Genomic DNA, 7,309 nt, shown 5'->3' with positions numbered 1-7,309 from the left:
TCACCCTTTTTTGCATCCACCGTCGACAGATAGTTGAACTTGCTTTGTGTTCTCCTGGTAGCATCTCTTTGGAGTCCTTGATTGATGAGACAACCTTAAAGAACCACAGATCTACTGTACATGTTGGCTGTTGATGTGGAGGACATGAGATGAGAAACTTGCAATGTGCTCACAAGGAGCCTGTCATAATCCTCCATTTAGTCCTGTTCAGCCCGGACATACTCCTTCACTGCACTTACCCTGCCTCGGTTCAATAAGCAGTCTGGGTCGGCACTGTTGGCCTGAACTCTTAAAGGCCAATGGAGTTGGACATGTTTATGAACGGTTCTGTGGAGACCAGCCATGAAGAATATGCAGGTCTTTTGTATCAGTGGAAAAGCACAGATGGTACTGATGAAGTTCTGGCTCAGGGAGCTTCATGGAGCTCAACTTGCTCCCATTGGTGTTGTCACTGTCCAGTAGGGGGCATAAAGGTTAGATCAACGTTCTAGGAGAAAAAGGCAATTTAGTTTCAATGAAATTTCATGAAGTTACATTACAAAATTCAAATGCATGACCAAAACGTAATCTTATTTCCTCTACGATCTAAAGGCTTATGTGTTATCTTTGCATGTAAAAAATAAAAATAAATAAATAATGAACTACCCTAATGAACTACTAGGTTTGGGTCGGCCGGGCACTCGGCCCCGACCACCGCCCAACTCACAATGCACCGGCCCCTTACGGTTTCTCTGGCAGGTGGTGAGCCCACCGAAGAGCGGCTCCACGTTATGGCTTCGGGCTGAGCCCGGCCAGGCCCCGTGGGCATAGACCTGGCCACCAGGCGCTCGCATGCGAGCCCCCCCCCCAGGCCTGGCTCCAGGGTGGGGCCCCGGTGACCCCATACCGGGCGGGGTAAACGGACGCCTTGCTTTTTCCTTCATAAGGGGTTTTTGAACCGCGCTTTGTCTCGTCTGTCATCCAGGACCTGTCTACCATGGGAGACCCTACCAGGGGCATGTAGCCCCAGACAACATAGCTCCTGGACTCATTCAGGCACTCAAACCCCTCCACCACGATAAGGTGGCGGTTCACGGAGGAGGGGTAGTTAGGGTGAGGAGCTCAGTCACCCGGGAGGAGCTCGGAGTAGAGCCGCTGCTCCTCCGCATCGAGAGGAGCCAGTTGAGGTGGCTCGGGCATCTGTTCCGGATGCCTCCTGGACGCCTCCCTGGGGAGGTGCTCCGGGCTTGTCCCACTGGGAGGAGGCCTCGGGGCAGACCCAGGACACGTTGGAGAGACTATGTCTCCCGGCTGGCCTGGGAACGCCTTGGGGTTCCCCCAGAGGAACTGGAGGAGGTGTGCGGGGAGAGGGAAGTCTGGAGTACTCTGCTCGGACTGCTGCCCCCGCGACCCGGCCCTGGATAAAGCGGAGGAAGATGGATGGATGGATGGATGGATGAACTACCCAGTTGCATGAATGGGTAGACTAATTGTAGGTACCTTAACACTGACAAATGCAAGAAAAGTGTCAGCTAAATTAATACATGTAAATTTAAGTGTAATCTACAGCCGCGCCGTTAAAGTTTTCAGCGAAAGATATCGTAACTTTCAGTAGAGTAGCTCACACAACTTTTGCACCTTAATGCACTTTTTATATCCAGTGGTAATGAAAATTCAATTGTCTTTTAGGACAGTTTAGGACTATGTCAGGTGAACATTCCATAAAACTATTTTTAAGGGTGGTACAAATAAATTTCATAAATCTCCTGAAATGCTTAGGTTTAGTTGTGTTACTGGAAAAATGCATGTCCAAATGGAATTCTTTCCCAAAGGAATCACATCTGGTCTCTGTCAAAACACATCTCAGCAGTTGAACCAGATCTTAATACCAGTGTGTTGTGTTGATCCCTGAAGCAGGGCTGGGGTGATTTTAATAATGAAAACCTCACAGCCAGGGAGTTAATAAGTACTGGACACTTCAGCCCTATTCAAAAGGGTCCAACAGAGGGGCCACCACTTGCCTCTTCCATTGCAGATTTCTGCTTGGGTATCAAATGAAAGAACAAGCCTCTGCCCTAACCAAAGACAGCTGGCTTTCCAACTTTGGAACTTCACCCAGCCTGTATCCAAAATTACACATCCCACACGGTTTGGATAAAGACACTTGGCACCAGCTTAGACATGCCCTAGACACCGACTCTGAGTCTCCCTACAGCAGCATCAGTAGAGACACATACATACTGTCCTGTACATCATATTTTATTTATGCGTGTATGAGAGAAATTAAGCATTACGAAAAAGTGAGAACTATTCATATCTGTTGTGTCCCTCAGAGCTGCTGAATCCCTTTCGACATTCAAGAAGGGTCTCGCAACAGATCTCTTTCAGACCCACTCCTCTCCTGCGCTCCTGATAACCATACAAACTTGCATCTGTCACAGTTGCCGTTGTATTTACTGTCATTTCCAGATGCAGCTGCTTGTTTAATGTGTTCCAGCAAAAAAGCGACTGTGCTTTTCTATAACTGTGTGCCTGTATTTCGAGCTTTCAGTCTGTCCTGAACTACGCTTTGTTTACTCTGAATTGTATGAGGGTTGATCGAAAATGAACGGCTTTATAACTTTTTCAAAATGGTCGAACTCAGCTCTTTAATTGCCTTTACTTACTTTTCCACATAGTCGCCACCATTCGCCGCACAATTCCGCCAGTGACTGAAGTTTAAAGATTTTGAAAATGATCGCAAAAGAATTGCACACTTTGTCTCATTAACCATGCACTCACAGAGCTTTCCACCTTTTAATTTGAATTAAACTGGTGCCAGTGAAGGTATTTGTTCAATTCTGAGAAAGATGGACCTCTTCTTATTCTGTCTTTCAAAGGATTAAACGCACTTAATGAAGACTGAAGTGTAACTTGACTACCTAGTTGACATAAAATACATGAAATACAACTATAAAGTGCCTTCAGCACGATTTGAACCTACAACCTACTGATTACTCAAGCAAAGACTTAACTATACTACAGTGCTCATCAGGCACTGCTCTTAATATGTCTTCTCTGCCTCTATTTTCCATCTGCGGTGCAGAAATCCTGCTCGGTGGCAGTATGATGCACAGGGACTGTTGACGGCTGATGAAAATACAGCGCTCTGTTACAAACTGTTTGTAATTACTGTGATCGGTTGGCCTGCGGCGCATGTTGCATTTACACAGGCAGGCTGTGCCGTGTTTTACTGCACTCGTGGTTCTATTTAAAACATGTGCATGCAAACGCAGCAGGCCCACACAACGCGCCCGACCGTGATAAGCCCAGACAATTCTGCCCACTTCTTTGTCGAACTGGGATGAGCCCTGTCAGGTTGTGTTTAGAAAGGGTCTGGAAACTCATCTCTTCCAGACTCACTTCGCCCATGATCTCTTAAGTTCGTGTAAGGTGTACATGTTCTTCATAACTTTGTTAGAAATGTAGAAATTCTACTTTATTAAAAATGTTCATGCACATAACTTTAAGATCATGCCCGGATAAGCCTTTACGCAGCTACTCCTGTAACGTGCGTAAATTTTTATGCATATCCCAAAAAAAAAAGATATTAATAGGAAGGTGATCAGGAATCATGGATATTCTGATAAAGTTTTATGCAGCCACTCGTGTGATGAACATTGGTTCATATGGTGGTAAGAAACAAACTATCTGCACTTAAAAATCACGCAAGTGATCTTTTCTCCTAATGTAATGCACACATTGTATTTTCTATGAGATATATGTCGCTTTGGAGAAAAGCGTCTGCCGAATGAATAAATGCAAATGTATGTAAATGTGTCAGGGAAGTCCAGGTCTTGTATAGTGAAGACACAACTCATGGTGAAATGGCTTAGATCTTATGAGGACTTGAGTCGTAACACTAGACTGGCTATTTCAGAGAAGTGTTTCGGGTTAAAAGTTATGAACAATCTGGACAAGAAATTATCTAATCACTTGAATTTTGGGAATCGGAACTGTATTTAATTCCTGATTTAAAGGGACTATTCTAATGCTGCACATGATGTTTTGTTTAACTGTTTTTTGAGTGTCTTCATCTAAGACTAATTTTATCCTGTTAAATGAAGACGTGGCGTTTTATGATGTTGAGCATTTGCAATGAGACCAAAGCAGTGTTTTAACAATAAGTGGAATGACTGTACATGCATGAGACTAATACACGGAGACGATGTGGACTGAGGTGGAGTACGAGATCTGGACAGTAACACGCAGGACAGTAGCATGGGGCTGGAGCAGAATTTGGGAAACAAGTCACTGAATACGTATTACTAGAGAAATCGCAATAGAGTAGTAAAGCGCTGATTAAGAATCTGCAACCACCCACGTAACCTCAGCCCTTTTATAGGGCTGGGAGCAGGTCATCAGATCAGTTGGGGCTATGTGTACTGTTGCCTCGGGTGGCCATTGAGACTTCCACCCCTGAGGTCGTGACAGAAACTGATGATGGAGAAAAAGAAGGAAGGACTGAGGGGTCTCAACGGCAGCGACTGACCTGCAGTCTTGCTTGGCTTCCCCTCCGGTCCAGCGGAACTGAGTCCTCTTTCACGGGAAGACAGGCGGAGTTTCAACTCATCCCGACCCTCAAGATGTCCACGTGTCACACTTCAAGGCCTGTCTTTTCAGTCTGCTGCTCGCAACGTTGCTTCTAGCCCTCGGTGGGGGAAACCCTGCACTGAGACATTGGGGGCATTTGGGTGCTAGGTTTCCATGGAAATCAAAACAATAACTTGAAACCTTCAGCTGAGCTCATGCCCTTATTGTCTGACATGGAACGTGGGACCAATAATCCTCTGCAGACGTTGCTTTATTTTCTTAATTTCTCTTTTTGTAAACATAGTACTCTATGAATTTTATAATTTTTTTCCCTTGTAAAAAGTAAAAGTATGTAACTATATACCCATTTGTAAAATAGCAGGGGTTAATTTTTTCGAGGAAATAACCCTGTTAACTAAATTCCCATTTGAGGGAATCTAATTACCATTGTTTTTTAAGGGAAAAAAATGCTGTCTGGACAAAAAATAGAACTTTAAAAATTAAATAAGTTTGAAAAATAAAGGCTTTTTTTTAAGTTATAGGTTATTCCAGCACTTTACACTGACTTTTCAAACTTTTTAGGAGAAATTTTAATGATTTGGCTTCGCGGTGTTTATGACAGTAGGCAAAATTTAGGCAGAACTTTGTTTAACTTGACTGATAACCATTACAAAAATCTTTTGGGTTTGATAATCAAAGTGTTTCTCTGTATTCCAAGAGGTCGGACAAAACCATCCTACACAAACCATTGTATAGAATATCACCTGGTGTGGAAATAAAATTGCCACATATCTGGCCATTGTACTGAAAAATAAGTCAATTGTATGAAACAGGGTATATATACATTTGCTCTGTTATTTGGTCTCACTTTGTCCCTGAAAACAAACTGAATATCAAAAAAGTAGGAAATAAAATTATTCTTTCCATTATTTCTTATGGGGAGAAAATTCCAATTCATTCCAAGTCTCTCCGAAGGTCATCGTAAAATTACGAAGCACAAACATATGAGTGAGACCATGGAATTCCAGCAAGGAACTGAACGTATTGGTACTCAGTTTTCACAATGCAGTGCATCTTACAATCTCTCTCACATAACTGCTTGGCACAATTTTCAAATACAGTCTCAGTTTGTTGTGTCAGACTGAATGGTGTTGGAACAGACTGGATGTCATAAACCACACACATACACACACACACACACACACACACACACACACACAGGGTCTGAAACCGCTTGTCCCAAGCAGGGTCACAGCGAACTGAAACCTAACGTAGCAACACAGGGCACAAGGCTGGAGGGGAAGGGGACACACCCCGGACAGGGCGCCAGTCCATTGCAATGCATCCTAAGCAGGACTCGAATCCCAGACCCACTAGATAGCAGGACCTGGCCAAACCCACTCCACCACCTCGCCCCCCTTGCCGTAAACCAGATAAACAAAAATCGAGACAGATTAAAAAAGTAGTATTATCAATTACAAGATGAATAAATTTAAAAAATTAATATTGGGACACTAAATAATGACTGGTTTATATCATCAGAAGTCATGGCAGATTTTTTTTTTTTTTTTTGCTGTATGAGATCCCTTTATATAAAAGATGAGTGTATATGTTAATGACATTCACACTGTCAGTGATATTTGGGAAGAAAGCCAAAACGTTATTATCAATGTCTTACCAGTTCTTTCTACTCATTCTTTAAAGCATACTGTAAGGAAATACTCAGGACATGATGGAATAACTGTACATTGTTTATTGTAACCATCTGGAGTACATGGGAGCCCCAAGGATTACATTACAAAAATAGCTTAACCAAAAGATATATGTACAGGAGGAAACTTCGTTCTTCATTGGCGCCAACAGACAAATTTATACAGTCAGTATAGTGCAGCGCTGTGTCCACATGTAATTCAGGGTACATATACAATTAAGGTTCTGATAGTCTCCGAGGAAAAAAATTACAACAGTCACACCAAATCGCTGTCACTGAGCCGAAGAAAGAGAGAGGATAACGAATTCAAAGTGTTTTAAAAATCGTGCTCGTGTTTATTCAAACATTTAATCTTAACGGGCTGTTAATCTGAGGCAGAGATTATCAACTTTAGTTCCCCCCATCAAGGGATTTTCATTCACTGACTTCTTTTCCTGAAGCTTAGGCTGCAGTACTAAATAAAGAATTCGTATTGGACGTGTGTTTTGTTTTTATTTAATTTGTGGATGGCAACTCTACTTTGTTCAGAATATGCGGAATTCAAGTAAAACTGAACAAGTTTATAATAATAATAATAATAATTATTCTTGGTTTTCTTGCTCGTGTTGTGAATATACCACAATTATAGTATTGTTGAAAATTTTCCTTCACAAGATTGGCACGCCGTACAAAGACCAATAATTTTGATACTGTCATTTATGGTAACGTAATTTGTATTATTTTTCTTATGTCATTTTCCCACTTAAAAAAAAAAAAAAAAAAAAAAAAAACAATCCAAGAGGAATATTTCCACAAACACACAGCTGCCACATTCTGCGAAGGGCGAATAAAACGAAATGAAAACGGCGGCCAGCCGCCCATCTGCTCTCCTTCTCTTGAACCTTCTTCCCTATTGTTTGCTCCAGTTTTTTTAAAAAAACAAAGTTGAGCAGAGCTACAAACTTATGTTGCCCTGCAAACCTTTTGTATAATTTCAGCTGTGGATGAAAAGAGTTTTCACAAAACACTTGTAGAGTTGGGTGGAAGCATGGTTCAGAAGATACCGAC

Source organism: Scleropages formosus, chromosome 6 (assembly GCF_900964775.1).
Source record: "Scleropages formosus chromosome 6, fSclFor1.1, whole genome shotgun sequence".
Taxonomy (NCBI): Eukaryota; Metazoa; Chordata; class Actinopteri; order Osteoglossiformes; family Osteoglossidae; genus Scleropages; species Scleropages formosus.
This window is presented reverse-complemented; position numbering follows the sequence as displayed.